Source organism: Ambystoma mexicanum, unplaced genomic scaffold (assembly GCF_040938575.1).
Source record: "Ambystoma mexicanum isolate Mex_15411 unplaced genomic scaffold, UKY_AmexF1_1 Mex_scaf89, whole genome shotgun sequence".
Taxonomy (NCBI): domain Eukaryota; kingdom Metazoa; phylum Chordata; class Amphibia; order Caudata; family Ambystomatidae; genus Ambystoma; species Ambystoma mexicanum.
Window position 1 is genome coordinate 20,242 of NW_027182509.1, and position 12,836 is coordinate 33,077.

Sequence of the window (12,836 nt, forward strand, 5' to 3'; positions counted from 1 at the left end):
TCTTTCCCTGCATCTAACCCTAGCTCTAATCCCATCATTAACCTCGGTCCGGGCACACGCGTGAACCCTTACTCTCATCTCAGCCTCTCCTGGTGATACATCACACCTGGGATCGTTTGCTCCCTGTGGGCTGTGGGAAATTTGCTACCAGCACGCCCTGGAAGTGGGGCTCATTCCGCTGCAACGGGAGGTCTTCCCAGGACGCGTCACAGCTCAACGCAAGAGCTCCTGGGTTTCGAAGGCTCTTGCAGCAAGCCTTCACAAAGCAGCAGGGAGCGCCGTTCCAGATGGGAAACTTGAGACTGGATGTCCAGAAAAGCAAGACGTCAGAAGCGAAACCTTTTTCCTGCAGGGTGTGGCATACCATCCGCTTGCTCATTGCGACAGAGCTGGCACTAATGAAGGAAGAGGTCAACGTTACGTTCTTCTTTAAAATGCAAGGCCAGGAAAAGTGGCAGCGGTGGGATTTGAACCCACGCCTCCGAAGAGACTGGAGCCTTAATCCAGCGCCTTAGACCGCTCGGCCACGCTACCTCCCTGCTAGTCGCCGAAAGCGGAACTTGACCCGTTGCCCGGCCCGCTTTAGTGCTTTGCCTTTTCTCCTTGGAAAGTCTGGAGACAGGCAGTGGAAGGGCAGGCAAACTGTCAGGTGCGCAGAGGAGGGGAGACCATGAGGCAAGGTGGGAGATGGGGGCAAGAAGTGAGAAAAAAACTAATCGCAAGCTAGGGCAGGATTCGGAAAGTGAAGCCGAAAAGGGGCTTAGCATGCAGCCCAGGGGTTTCTTTGACTGTCCTAAGCCCACAGGGACTTTGCCGTCCTCAGCTCATGAGACTTGAGATGGGTAGCTTGATTTGCTGAGGAAATGCGGGATGACAGATTCAACTCTGGAGTCAAACATAGCCCGGAACTATCGCCTTAAACTGAGTTTTAAGCCTGGTGCCGATAAAAAGAAAGAAATTAGCCTTAGATCGGGCAAGCCGTTTGACGGGGGAAAATGAGACCCCCTAGGCCATCTAGGTGGTCGCTGGATGCTGTGCAGACATCAGCAGCTGTTCATTTCATGCCCTCACGTCTCCTCGTTAGTATAGTGGTCAGTATCCCCGCCTGTCACGCGGGAGACCGGGGAGGTTAAACCTTTTCTGGATTTTTTTTAGTTCTTGACAAATATTCTTGAAGATTAGGCTGAGTCAAGTAGGGAATGGGTGCCAAGAACTGACTCTTTAAGAAAAAAGCACCGGCAACGCTAGTCATCGTACAATATTTGTGCACAATTGCTTACATTAGGCGGCCGGTCCACTTTATTGAGTCCCCCTCAGCACCATTTAGTGCTCCTGTTGTCTGCGAAGTCCAAATTGTAACCCTGAATCAGTTCCTCTTCTGACCCTTTGTATCATGTTACATGACGAGTAATGATCACCTGTTAGCTTTATCCCTAATTATAACTCTCACTCTTTCCCTGCATCTAACCCTAGCTCTAATCCCATCATTAACCTCGGTCCGGGCACACGCGTGAACCCTTACTCTCATCTCAGCCTCTCCTGGTGATACATCACACCTGGGATCGTTTGCTCCCTGTGGGCTGTGGGAAATTTGCTACCAGCACGCCCTGGAAGTGGGGCTCATTCCGCTACAACGGGAGGTCTTCCCAGGACGCGTCACAGCTCAACGCAAGAGCTCCTGGGTTTCGAAGGCTCTTGCAGCAAGCCTTCACAAAGCAGCAGGGAGCGCCGTTCCAGATGGGAAACTTGAGACTGGATGTCCAGAAAAGCAAGACGTCAGAAGCGAAACCTTTTTCCTGCAGGGTGTGGCATACCATCCGCTTGCTCATTGCGACAGAGCTGGCACTAATGAAGGAAGAGGTCAACGTTACGTTCTTCTTTAAAATGCAAGGCCAGGAAAAGTGGCAGCGGTGGGATTTGAACCCACGCCTCCGAAGAGACTGGAGCCTTAATCCAGCACCTTAGACCGCTCGGCCACGCTACCTCCCTGCTAGTCGCCGAAAGCGGAACTTGACCCGTTGCCCGGCCCGCTTTAGTGCTTTGCCTTTTCTCCTTGGAAAGTCTGGAGACAGGCAGTGGAAGGGCAGGCAAACTGTCAGGTGCGCAGAGGAGGGGAGACCATGAGGCAAGGTGGGAGTTGGGGGCAAGAAGTGAGAAAAAAACTAATCGCAAGCTAGGGCAGGATTCGGAAAGTGAAGCCGAAAAGGGGCTTAGCATGCAGCCCAGGGGTTTCTTTGACTGTCCTAAGCCCACAGGGACTTTGCCGTCCTCAGCTCATGAGACTTGAGATGGGTAGCTTGATTTGCTGAGGAAATGCGGGATGACAGATTCAACTCTGGAGTCAAACATAGCCCGGAACTATCGCCTTAAACTGAGTTTTAAGCCTGGTGCCGATAAAAAGAAAGAAATTAGCCTTAGATCGGGCAAGCCGTTTGACGGGGGAAAATGAGACCCCCTAGGCCATCTAGGTGGTCGCTGGATGCTGTGCAGACATCAGCAGCTGTTCATTTCATGCCCTCACGTCTCCTCGTTAGTATAGTGGTCAGTATCCCCGCCTGTCACGCGGGAGACCGGGGAGGTTAAACCTTTTCTGGATTTTTTTTAGTTCTTGACAAATATTCTTGAAGATTAGGCTGAGTCAAGTAGGGAATGGGTGCCAAGAACTGACTCTTTAAGAAAAAAGCACCGGCAACGCTAGTCATCGTACAATATTTGTGCACAATTGCTTACATTAGGCGGCCGGTCCACTTTATTGAGTCCCCCTCAGCACCATTTAGTGCTCCTGTTGTCTGCGAAGTCCAAATTGTAACCCTGAATCAGTTCCTCTTCTGACCCTTTGTATCATGTTACATGACGAGTAATGATCACCTGTTAGCTTTATCCCTAATTATAACTCTCACTCTTTCCCTGCATCTAACCCTAGCTCTAATCCCATCATTAACCTCGGTCCGGGCACACGCGTGAACCCTTACTCTCATCTCAGCCTCTCCTGGTGATACATCACACCTGGGATCGTTTGCTCCCTGTGGGCTGTGGGAAATTTGCTACCAGCACGCCCTGGAAGTGGGGCTCATTCCGCTGCAACGGGAGGTCTTCCCAGGACGCGTCACAGCTCAACGCAAGAGCTCCTGGGTTTCGAAGGCTCTTGCAGCAAGCCTTCACAAAGCAGCAGGGAGCGCCGTTCCAGATGGGAAACTTGAGACTGGATGTCCAGAAAAGCAAGACGTCAGAAGCGAAACCTTTTTCCTGCAGGGTGTGGCATACCATCCGCTTGCTCATTGCGACAGAGGTGGCACTAATGAAGGAAGAGGTCAACGTTACGTTCTTCTTTAAAATGCAAGGCCAGGAAAAGTGGCAGCGGTGGGATTTGAACCCACGCCTCCGAAGAGACTGGAGCCTTAATCCAGCGCCTTAGACCGCTCGGCCACGCTACCTCCCTGCTAGTCGCCGAAAGCGGAACTTGACCCGTTGCCCGGCCCGCTTTAGTGCTTTGCCTTTTCTCCTTGGAAAGTCTGGAGACAGGCAGTGGAAGGGCAGGCAAACTGTCAGGTGCGCAGAGGAGGGGAGACCATGAGGCAAGGTGGGAGTTGGGGGCAAGAAGTGAGAAAAAAACTAATCGCAAGCTAGGGCAGGATTCGGAAAGTGAAGCCGAAAAGGGGCTTAGCATGCAGCCCAGGGGTTTCTTTGACTGTCCTAAGCCCACAGGGACTTTGCCGTCCTCAGCTCATGAGACTTGAGATGGGTAGCTTGATTTGCTGAGGAAATGCGGGATGACAGATTCAACTCTGGAGTCAAACATAGCCCGGAACTATCGCCTTAAACTGAGTTTTAAGCCTGGTGCCGATAAAAAGAAAGAAATTAGCCTTAGATCGGGCAAGCCGTTTGACGGGGGAAAATGAGACCCCCTAGGCCATCTAGGTGGTCGCTGGATGCTGTGCAGACATCAGCAGCTGTTCATTTCATGCCCTCACGTCTCCTCGTTAGTATAGTGGTCAGTATCCCCGCCTGTCACGCGGGAGACCGGGGAGGTTAAACCTTTTCTGGATTTTTTTTAGTTCTTGACAAATATTCTTGAAGATTAGGCTGAGTCAAGTAGGGAATGGGTGCCAAGAACTGACTCTTTAAGAAAAAAGCACCGGCAACGCTAGTCATCGTACAATATTTGTGCACAATTGCTTACATTAGGCGGCCGGTCCACTTTATTGAGTCCCCCTCAGCACCATTTAGTGCTCCTGTTGTCTGCGAAGTCCAAATTGTAACCCTGAATCAGTTCCTCTTCTGACCCTTTGTATCATGTTACATGACGAGTAATGATCACCTGTTAGCTTTATCCCTAATTATAACTCTCACTCTTTCCCTGCATCTAACCCTAGCTCTAATCCCATCATTAACCTCGGTCCGGGCACACGCGTGAACCCTTACTCTCATCTCAGCCTCTCCTGGTGATACATCACACCTGGGATCGTTTGCTCCCTGTGGGCTGTGGGAAATTTGCTACCAGCACGCCCTGGAAGTGGGGCTCATTCCGCTGCAACGGGAGGTCTTCCCAGGACGCGTCACAGCTCAACGCAAGAGCTCCTGGGTTTCGAAGGCTCTTGCAGCAAGCCTTCACAAAGCAGCAGGGAGCGCCGTTCCAGATGGGAAACTTGAGACTGGATGTCCAGAAAAGCAAGACGTCAGAAGCGAAACCTTTTTCCTGCAGGGTGTGGCATACCATCCGCTTGCTCATTGCGACAGAGGTGGCACTAATGAAGGAAGAGGTCAACGTTACGTTCTTCTTTAAAATGCAAGGCCAGGAAAAGTGGCAGCGGTGGGATTTGAACCCACGCCTCCGAAGAGACTGGAGCCTTAATCCAGCGCCTTAGACCGCTCGGCCACGCTACCTCCCTGCTAGTCGCCGAAAGCGGAACTTGACCCGTTGCCCGGCCCGCTTTAGTGCTTTGCCTTTTCTCCTTGGAAAGTCTGGAGACAGGCAGTGGAAGGGCAGGCAAACTGTCAGGTGCGCAGAGGAGGGGAGACCATGAGGCAAGGTGGGAGATGGGGGCAAGAAGTGAGAAAAAAACTAATCGCAAGCTAGGGCAGGATTCGGAAAGTGAAGCCGAAAAGGGGCTTAGCATGCAGCCCAGGGGTTTCTTTGACTGTCCTAAGCCCACAGGGACTTTGCCGTCCTCAGCTCATGAGACTTGAGATGGGTAGCTTGATTTGCTGAGGAAATGCGGGATGACAGATTCAACTCTGGAGTCAAACATAGCCCGGAACTATCGCCTTAAACTGAGTTTTAAGCCTGGTGCCGATAAAAAGAAAGAAATTAGCCTTAGATCGGGCAAGCCGTTTGACGGGGGAAAATGAGACCCCCTAGGCCATCTAGGTGGTCGCTGGATGCTGTGCAGACATCAGCAGCTGTTCATTTCATGCCCTCACGTCTCCTCGTTAGTATAGTGGTCAGTATCCCCGCCTGTCACGCGGGAGACCGGGGTTCCCCGACGGGGAGGTTAAACCTTTTCTGGATTTTTTTTAGTTCTTGACAAATATTCTTGAAGATTAGGCTGAGTCAAGTAGGGAATGGGTGCCAAGAACTGACTCTTTAAGAAAAAAGCACCGGCAACGCTAGTCATCGTACAATATTTGTGCACAATTGCTTACATTAGGCGGCCGGTCCACTTTATTGAGTCCCCCTCAGCACCATTTAGTGCTCCTGTTGTCTGCGAAGTCCAAATTGTAACCCTGAATCAGTTCCTCTTCTGACCCTTTGTATCATGTTACATGACGAGTAATGATCACCTGTTAGCTTTATCCCTAATTATAACTCTCACTCTTTCCCTGCATCTAACCCTAGCTCTAATCCCATCATTAACCTCGGTCCGGGCACACGCGTGAACCCTTACTCTCATCTCAGCCTCTCCTGGTGATACATCACACCTGGGATCGTTTGCTCCCTGTGGGCTGTGGGAAATTTGCTACCAGCACGCCCTGGAAGTGGGGCTCATTCCGCTGCAACGGGAGGTCTTCCCAGGACGCGTCACAGCTCAACGCAAGAGCTCCTGGGTTTCGAAGGCTCTTGCAGCAAGTCTTCACAAAGCAGCAGGGAACGCCGTTCCAGATGGGAAACTTGAGACTGGATGTCCAGAAAAGCAAGACGTCAGAAGCGAAACCTTTTTCCTGCAGGGTGTGGCATACCATCCGCTTGCTCATTGCGACAGAGGTGGCACTAATGAAGGAAGAGGTCAACGTTACGTTCTTCTTTAAAATGCAAGGCCAGGAAAAGTGGCAGCGGTGGGATTTGAACCCACGCCTCCGAAGAGACTGGAGCCTTAATCCAGCGCCTTAGACCGCTCGGCCACGCTACCTCCCTGCTAGTCGCCGAAAGCGGAACTTGACCCGTTGCCCGGCCCGCTTTAGTGCTTTGCCTTTTCTCCTTGGAAAGTCTGGAGACAGGCAGTGGAAGGGCAGGCAAACTGTCAGGTGCGCAGAGGAGGGGAGACCATGAGGCAAGGTGGGAGATGGGGGCAAGAAGTGAGGAAAAAACTAATCGCAAGCTAGGGCAGGATTCGGAAAGTGAAGCCGAAAAGGGGCTTAGCATGCAGCCCAGGGGTTTCTTTGACTGTCCTAAGCCCACAGGGACTTTGCCGTCCTCAGCTCATGAGACATGAGATGGGTAGCTTGATTTGCTGAGGAAATGCGGGATGACAGATTCAACTCTGGAGTCAAACATAGCCCGGAACTATCGCCTTAAACTGAGTTTTAAGCCTGGTGCCGATAAAAAGAAAGAAATTAGCCTTAGATCGGGCAAGCCGTTTGACGGGGGAAAATGAGACCCCCTAGGCCATCTAGGTGGTCGCTGGATGCTGTGCAGACATCAGCAGCTGTTCATTTCATGCCCTCACGTCTCCTCGTTAGTATAGTGGTCAGTATCCCCGCCTGTCACGCGGGAGACCGGGGTTCAATTCCCCGACGGGGAGGTTAAACCTTTTCTGGATTTTTTTTAGTTCTTGACAAATATTCTTGAAGATTAGGCTGAGTCAAGTAGGGAATGGGTGCCAAGAACTGACTCTTTAAGAAAAAAGCACCGGCAACGCTAGTCATCGTACAATATTTGTGCACAATTGCTTACATTAGGCGGCCGGTCCACTTTATTGAGTCCCCCTCAGCACCATTTAGTGCTCCTGTTGTCTGCGAAGTCCAAATTGTAACCCTGAATCAGTTCCTCTTCTGACCCTTTGTATCATGTTACATGACGAGTAATGATCACCTGTTAGCTTTATCCCTAATTATAACTCTCACTCTTTCCCTGCATCTAACCCTAGCTCTAATCCCATCATTAACCTCGGTCCGGGCACACGCGTGAACCCTTACTCTCATCTCAGCCTCTCCTGGTGATACATCACACCTGGGATCGTTTGCTCCCTGTGGGCTGTGGGAAATTTGCTACCAGCACGCCCTGGAAGTGGGGCTCATTCTGCTGCAACGGGAGGTCTTCCCAGGACGCGTCACAGCTCAACGCAAGAGCTCCTGGGTTTCGAAGGCTCTTGCAGCAAGCCTTCACAAAGCAGCAGGGAGCGCCGTTCCAGATGGGAAACTTGAGACTGGATGTCCAGAAAAGCAAGACGTCAGAAGCGAAACCTTTTTCCTGCAGGGTGTGGCATACCATCCGCTTGCTCATTGCGACAGAGGTGGCACTAATGAAGGAAGAGGTCAACGTTACGTTCTTCTTTAAAATGCAAGGCCAGGAAAAGTGGCAGCGGTGGGATTTGAACCCACGCCTCCGAAGAGACTGGAGCCTTAATCCAGCACCTTAGACCGCTCGGCCACGCTACCTCCCTGCTAGTCGCCGAAAGCGGAACTTGACCCGTTGCCCGGCCCGCTTTAGTGCTTTGCCTTTTCTCCTTGGAAAGTCTGGAGACAGGCAGTGGAAGGGCAGGCAAACTGTCAGGTGCGCAGAGGAGGGGAGACCATGAGGCAAGGTGGGAGATGGGGGCAAGAAGTGAGAAAAAAACTAATCGCAAGCTAGGGCAGGATTCGGAAAGTGAAGCCGAAAAGGGGCTTAGCATGCAGCCCAGGGGTTTCTTTGACTGTCCTAAGCCCACAGGGACTTTGCCGTCCTCAGCTCATGAGACTTGAGATGGGTAGCTTGATTTGCTGAGGAAATGCGGGATGACAGATTCAACTCTGGAGTCAAACATAGCCCGGAACTATCGCCTTAAACTGAGTTTTAAGCCTGGTGCCGATAAAAAGAAAGAAATTAGCCTTAGATCGGGCAAGCCGTTTGACGGGGGAAAATGAGACCCCCTAGGCCATCTAGGTGGTCGCTGGATGCTGTGCAGACATCAGCAGCTGTTCATTTCATGCCCTCACGTCTCCTCGTTAGTATAGTGGTCAGTATCCCCGCCTGTCACGCGGGAGACCGGGGTTCAATTCCCCGACGGGGAGGTTAAACCTTTTCTGGATTTTTTTTAGTTCTTGACAAATATTCTTGAAGATTAGGCTGAGTCAAGTAGGGAATGGGTGCCAAGAACTGACTCTTTAAGAAAAAAGCACCGGCAACGCTAGTCATCGTACAATATTTGTGCACAATTGCTTACATTAGGCGGCCGGTCCACTTTATTGAGTCCCCCTCAGCACCATTTAGTGCTCCTGTTGTCTGCGAAGTCCAAATTGTAACCCTGAATCAGTTCCTCTTCTGACCCTTTGTATCATGTTACATGACGAGTAATGATCACCTGTTAGCTTTATCCCTAATTATAACTCTCACTCTTTCCCTGCATCTAACCCTAGCTCTAATCCCATCATTAACCTCGGTCCGGGCACACGCGTGAACCCTTACTCTCATCTCAGCCTCTCCTGGTGATACATCACACCTGGGATCGTTTGCTCCCTGTGGGCTGTGGGAAATTTGCTACCAGCACGCCCTGGAAGTGGGGCTCATTCCGCTGCAACGGGAGGTCTTCCCAGGACGCGTCACAGCTCAACGCAAGAGCTCCTGGGTTTCGAAGGCTCTTGCAGCAAGCCTTCACAAAGCAGCAGGGAGCGCCGTTCCAGATGGGAAACTTGAGACTGGATGTCCAGAAAAGCAAGACGTCAGAAGCGAAACCTTTTTCCTGCAGGGTGTGGCATACCATCCGCTTGCTCATTGCGACAGAGCTGGCACTAATGAAGGAAGAGGTCAACGTTACGTTCTTCTTTAAAATGCAAGGCCAGGAAAAGTGGCAGCGGTGGGATTTGAACCCACGCCTCCGAAGAGACTGGAGCCTTAATCCAGCACCTTAGACCGCTCGGCCACGCTACCTCCCTGCTAGTCGCCGAAAGCGGAACTTGACCCGTTGCCCGGCCCGCTTTAGTGCTTTGCCTTTTCTCCTTGGAAAGTCTGGAGACAGGCAGTGGAAGGGCAGGCAAACTGTCAGGTGCGCAGAGGAGGGGAGACCATGAGGCAAGGTGGGAGTTGGGGGCAAGAAGTGAGAAAAAAACTAATCGCAAGCTAGGGCAGGATTCGGAAAGTGAAGCCGAAAAGGGGCTTAGCATGCAGCCCAGGGGTTTCTTTGACTGTCCTAAGCCCACAGGGACTTTGCCGTCCTCAGCTCATGAGACTTGAGATGGGTAGCTTGATTTGCTGAGGAAATGCGGGATGACAGATTCAACTCTGGAGTCAAACATAGCCCGGAACTATCGCCTTAAACTGAGTTTTAAGCCTGGTGCCGATAAAAAGAAAGAAATTAGCCTTAGATCGGGCAAGCCGTTTGACGGGGGAAAATGAGACCCCCTAGGCCATCTAGGTGGTCGCTGGATGCTGTGCAGACATCAGCAGCTGTTCATTTCATGCCCTCACGTCTCCTCGTTAGTATAGTGGTCAGTATCCCCGCCTGTCACGCGGGAGACCGGGGAGGTTAAACCTTTTCTGGATTTTTTTTAGTTCTTGACAAATATTCTTGAAGATTAGGCTGAGTCAAGTAGGGAATGGGTGCCAAGAACTGACTCTTTAAGAAAAAAGCACCGGCAACGCTAGTCATCGTACAATATTTGTGCACAATTGCTTACATTAGGCGGCCGTTCCACTTTATTGAGTCCCCCTCAGCACCATTTAGTGCTCCTGTTGTCTGCGAAGTCCAAATTGTAACCCTGAATCAGTTCCTCTTCTGACCCTTTGTATCATGTTACATGACGAGTAATGATCACCTGTTAGCTTTATCCCTAATTATAACTCTCACTCTTTCCCTGCATCTAACCCTAGCTCTAATCCCATCATTAACCTCGGTCCGGGCACACGCGTGAACCCTTACTCTCATCTCAGCCTCTCCTGGTGATACATCACACCTGGGATCGTTTGCTCCCTGTGGGCTGTGGGAAATTTGCTACCAGCACGCCCTGGAAGTGGGGCTCATTCCGCTGCAACGGGAGGTCTTCCCAGGACGCGTCACAACTCAACGCAAGAGCTCCTGGGTTTCGAAGGCTCTTGCAGCAAGCCTTCACAAAGCAGCAGGGAGCGCCGTTCCAGATGGGAAACTTGAGACTGGATGTCCAGAAAAGCAAGACGTCAGAAGCGAAACCTTTTTCCTGCAGGGTGTGGCATACCATCCGCTTGCTCATTGCGACAGAGCTGGCACTAATGAAGGAAGAGGTCAACGTTACGTTCTTCTTTAAAATGCAAGGCCAGGAAAAGTGGCAGCGGTGGGATTTGAACCCACGCCTCCGAAGAGACTGGAGCCTTAATCCAGCACCTTAGACCGCTCGGCCACGCTACCTCCCTGCTAGTCGCCGAAAGCGGAACTTGACCCGTTGCCCGGCCCGCTTTAGTGCTTTGCCTTTTCTCCTTGGAAAGTCTGGAGACAGGCAGTGGAAGGGCAGGCAAACTGTCAGGTGCGCAGAGGAGGGGAGACCATGAGGCAAGGTGGGAGTTGGGGGCAAGAAGTGAGAAAAAAACTAATCGCAAGCTAGGGCAGGATTCGGAAAGTGAAGCCGAAAAGGGGCTTAGCATGCAGCCCAGGGGTTTCTTTGACTGTCCTAAGCCCACAGGGACTTTGCCGTCCTCAGCTCATGAGACTTGAGATGGGTAGCTTGATTTGCTGAGGAAATGCGGGATGACAGATTCAACTCTGGAGTCAAACATAGCCCGGAACTATCGCCTTAAACTGAGTTTTAAGCCTGGTGCCGATAAAAAGAAAGAAATTTGCCTTAGATCGGGCAAGCCGTTTGACGGGGGAAAATGAGACCCCCTAGGCCATCTAGGTGGTCGCTGGATGCTGTGCAGACATCAGCAGCTGTTCATTTCATGCCCTCACGTCTCCTCGTTAGTATAGTGGTCAGTATCCCCGCCTGTCACGCGGGAGACCGGGGAGGTTAAACCTTTTCTGGATTTTTTTTAGTTCTTGACAAATATTCTTGAAGATTAGGCTGAGTCAAGTAGGGAATGGGTGCCAAGAACTGACTCTTTAAGAAAAAAGCACCGGCAACGCTAGTCATCGTACAATATTTGTGCACAATTGCTTACATTAGGCGGCCGGTCCACTTTATTGAGTCCCCCTCAGCACCATTTAGTGCTCCTGTTGTCTGCGAAGTCCAAATTGTAACCCTGAATCAGTTCCTCTTCTGACCCTTTGTATCATGTTACATGACGAGTAATGATCACCTGTTAGCTTTATCCCTAATTATAACTCTCACTCTTTCCCTGCATCTAACCCTAGCTCTAATCCCATCATTAACCTCGGTCCGGGCACACGCGTGAACCCTTACTCTCATCTCAGCCTCTCCTGGTGATACATCACACCTGGGATCGTTTGCTCCCTGTGGGCTGTGGGAAATTTGCTACCAGCACGCCCTGGAAGTGGGGCTCATTCCGCTGCAACGGGAGGTCTTCCCAGGACGCGTCACAGCTCAACGCAAGAGCTCCTGGGTTTCGAAGGCTCTTGCAGCAAGCCTTCACAAAGCAGCAGGGAGCGCCGTTCCAGATGGGAAACTTGAGACTGGATGTCCAGAAAAGCAAGACGTCAGAAGCGAAACCTTTTTCCTGCAGGGTGTGGCATACCATCCGCTTGCTCATTGCGACAGAGCTGGCACTAATGAAGGAAGAGGTCAACGTTACGTTCTTCTTTAAAATGCAAGGCCAGGAAAAGTGGCAGCGGTGGGATTTGAACCCACGCCTCCGAAGAGACTGGAGCCTTAATCCAGCGCCTTAGACCGCTCGGCCACGCTACCTCCCTGCTAGTCGCCGAAAGCGGAACTTGACCCGTTGCCCGGCCCGCTTTAGTGCTTTGCCTTTTCTCCTTGGAAAGTCTGGAGACAGGCAGTGGAAGGGCAGGCAAACTGTCAGGTGCGCAGAGGAGGGGAGACCATGAGGCAAGGTGGGAGTTGGGGGCAAGAAGTGAGAAAAAAACTAATCGCAAGCTAGGGCAGGATTCGGAAAGTGAAGCCGAAAAGGGGCTTAGCATGCAGCCCAGGGGTTTCTTTGACTGTCCTAAGCCCACAGGGACTTTGCCGTCCTCAGCTCATGAGACTTGAGATGGGTAGCTTGATTTGCTGAGGAAATGCGGGATGACAGATTCAACTCTGGAGTCAAACATAGCCCGGAACTATCGCCTTAAACTGAGTTTTAAGCCTGGTGCCGATAAAAAGAAAGAAATTAGCCTTAGATCGGGCAAGCCGTTTGACGGGGGAAAATGAGACCCCCTAGGCCATCTAGGTGGTCGCTGGATGCTGTGCAGACATCAGCAGCTGTTCATTTCATGCCCTCACGTCTCCTCGTTAGTATAGTGGTCAGTATCCCCGCCTGTCACGCGGGAGACCGGGGTCCCCGACGGGGAGGTTAAACCTTTTCTGGATTTTTTTTAGTTCTTGACAAATATTCTTGA

The 12,836-nt window shown here is 51.4% G+C and overlaps 7 non-coding genes across 7 annotated transcripts; 2 read left to right on the forward strand and 5 right to left on the reverse strand.

Annotated features, from left to right (window-relative positions):
* Window positions 1-452: 452 nt before the first annotated feature.
* On the reverse strand, window positions 453-534 carry TRNAL-AAG (transfer RNA leucine (anticodon AAG)). Its single transcript has one exon. It is a non-coding gene; the product is annotated as a tRNA-Leu (tRNA).
* A 2,818-nt stretch (window positions 535-3,352) lies between these two features.
* Window positions 3,353-3,434, reverse strand: TRNAL-AAG (transfer RNA leucine (anticodon AAG)). The gene has a single exon. It is a non-coding gene; the product is annotated as a tRNA-Leu (tRNA).
* A 1,368-nt stretch (window positions 3,435-4,802) lies between these two features.
* TRNAL-AAG (transfer RNA leucine (anticodon AAG)) lies at window positions 4,803-4,884 on the reverse strand. The gene has a single exon. It is a non-coding gene; the product is annotated as a tRNA-Leu (tRNA).
* A 1,381-nt stretch (window positions 4,885-6,265) lies between these two features.
* On the reverse strand, window positions 6,266-6,347 carry TRNAL-AAG (transfer RNA leucine (anticodon AAG)). Its single transcript has one exon. It is a non-coding gene; the product is annotated as a tRNA-Leu (tRNA).
* Window positions 6,348-6,887: 540 nt separating this feature from the next.
* Window positions 6,888-6,959, forward strand: TRNAD-GUC (transfer RNA aspartic acid (anticodon GUC)). Its single transcript has one exon. It is a non-coding gene; the product is annotated as a tRNA-Asp (tRNA).
* A 1,396-nt stretch (window positions 6,960-8,355) lies between these two features.
* On the forward strand, window positions 8,356-8,427 carry TRNAD-GUC (transfer RNA aspartic acid (anticodon GUC)). The gene has a single exon. It is a non-coding gene; the product is annotated as a tRNA-Asp (tRNA).
* Window positions 8,428-12,101: 3,674 nt separating this feature from the next.
* Window positions 12,102-12,183, reverse strand: TRNAL-AAG (transfer RNA leucine (anticodon AAG)). Its single transcript has one exon. It is a non-coding gene; the product is annotated as a tRNA-Leu (tRNA).
* Window positions 12,184-12,836: the final 653 nt, after the last annotated feature.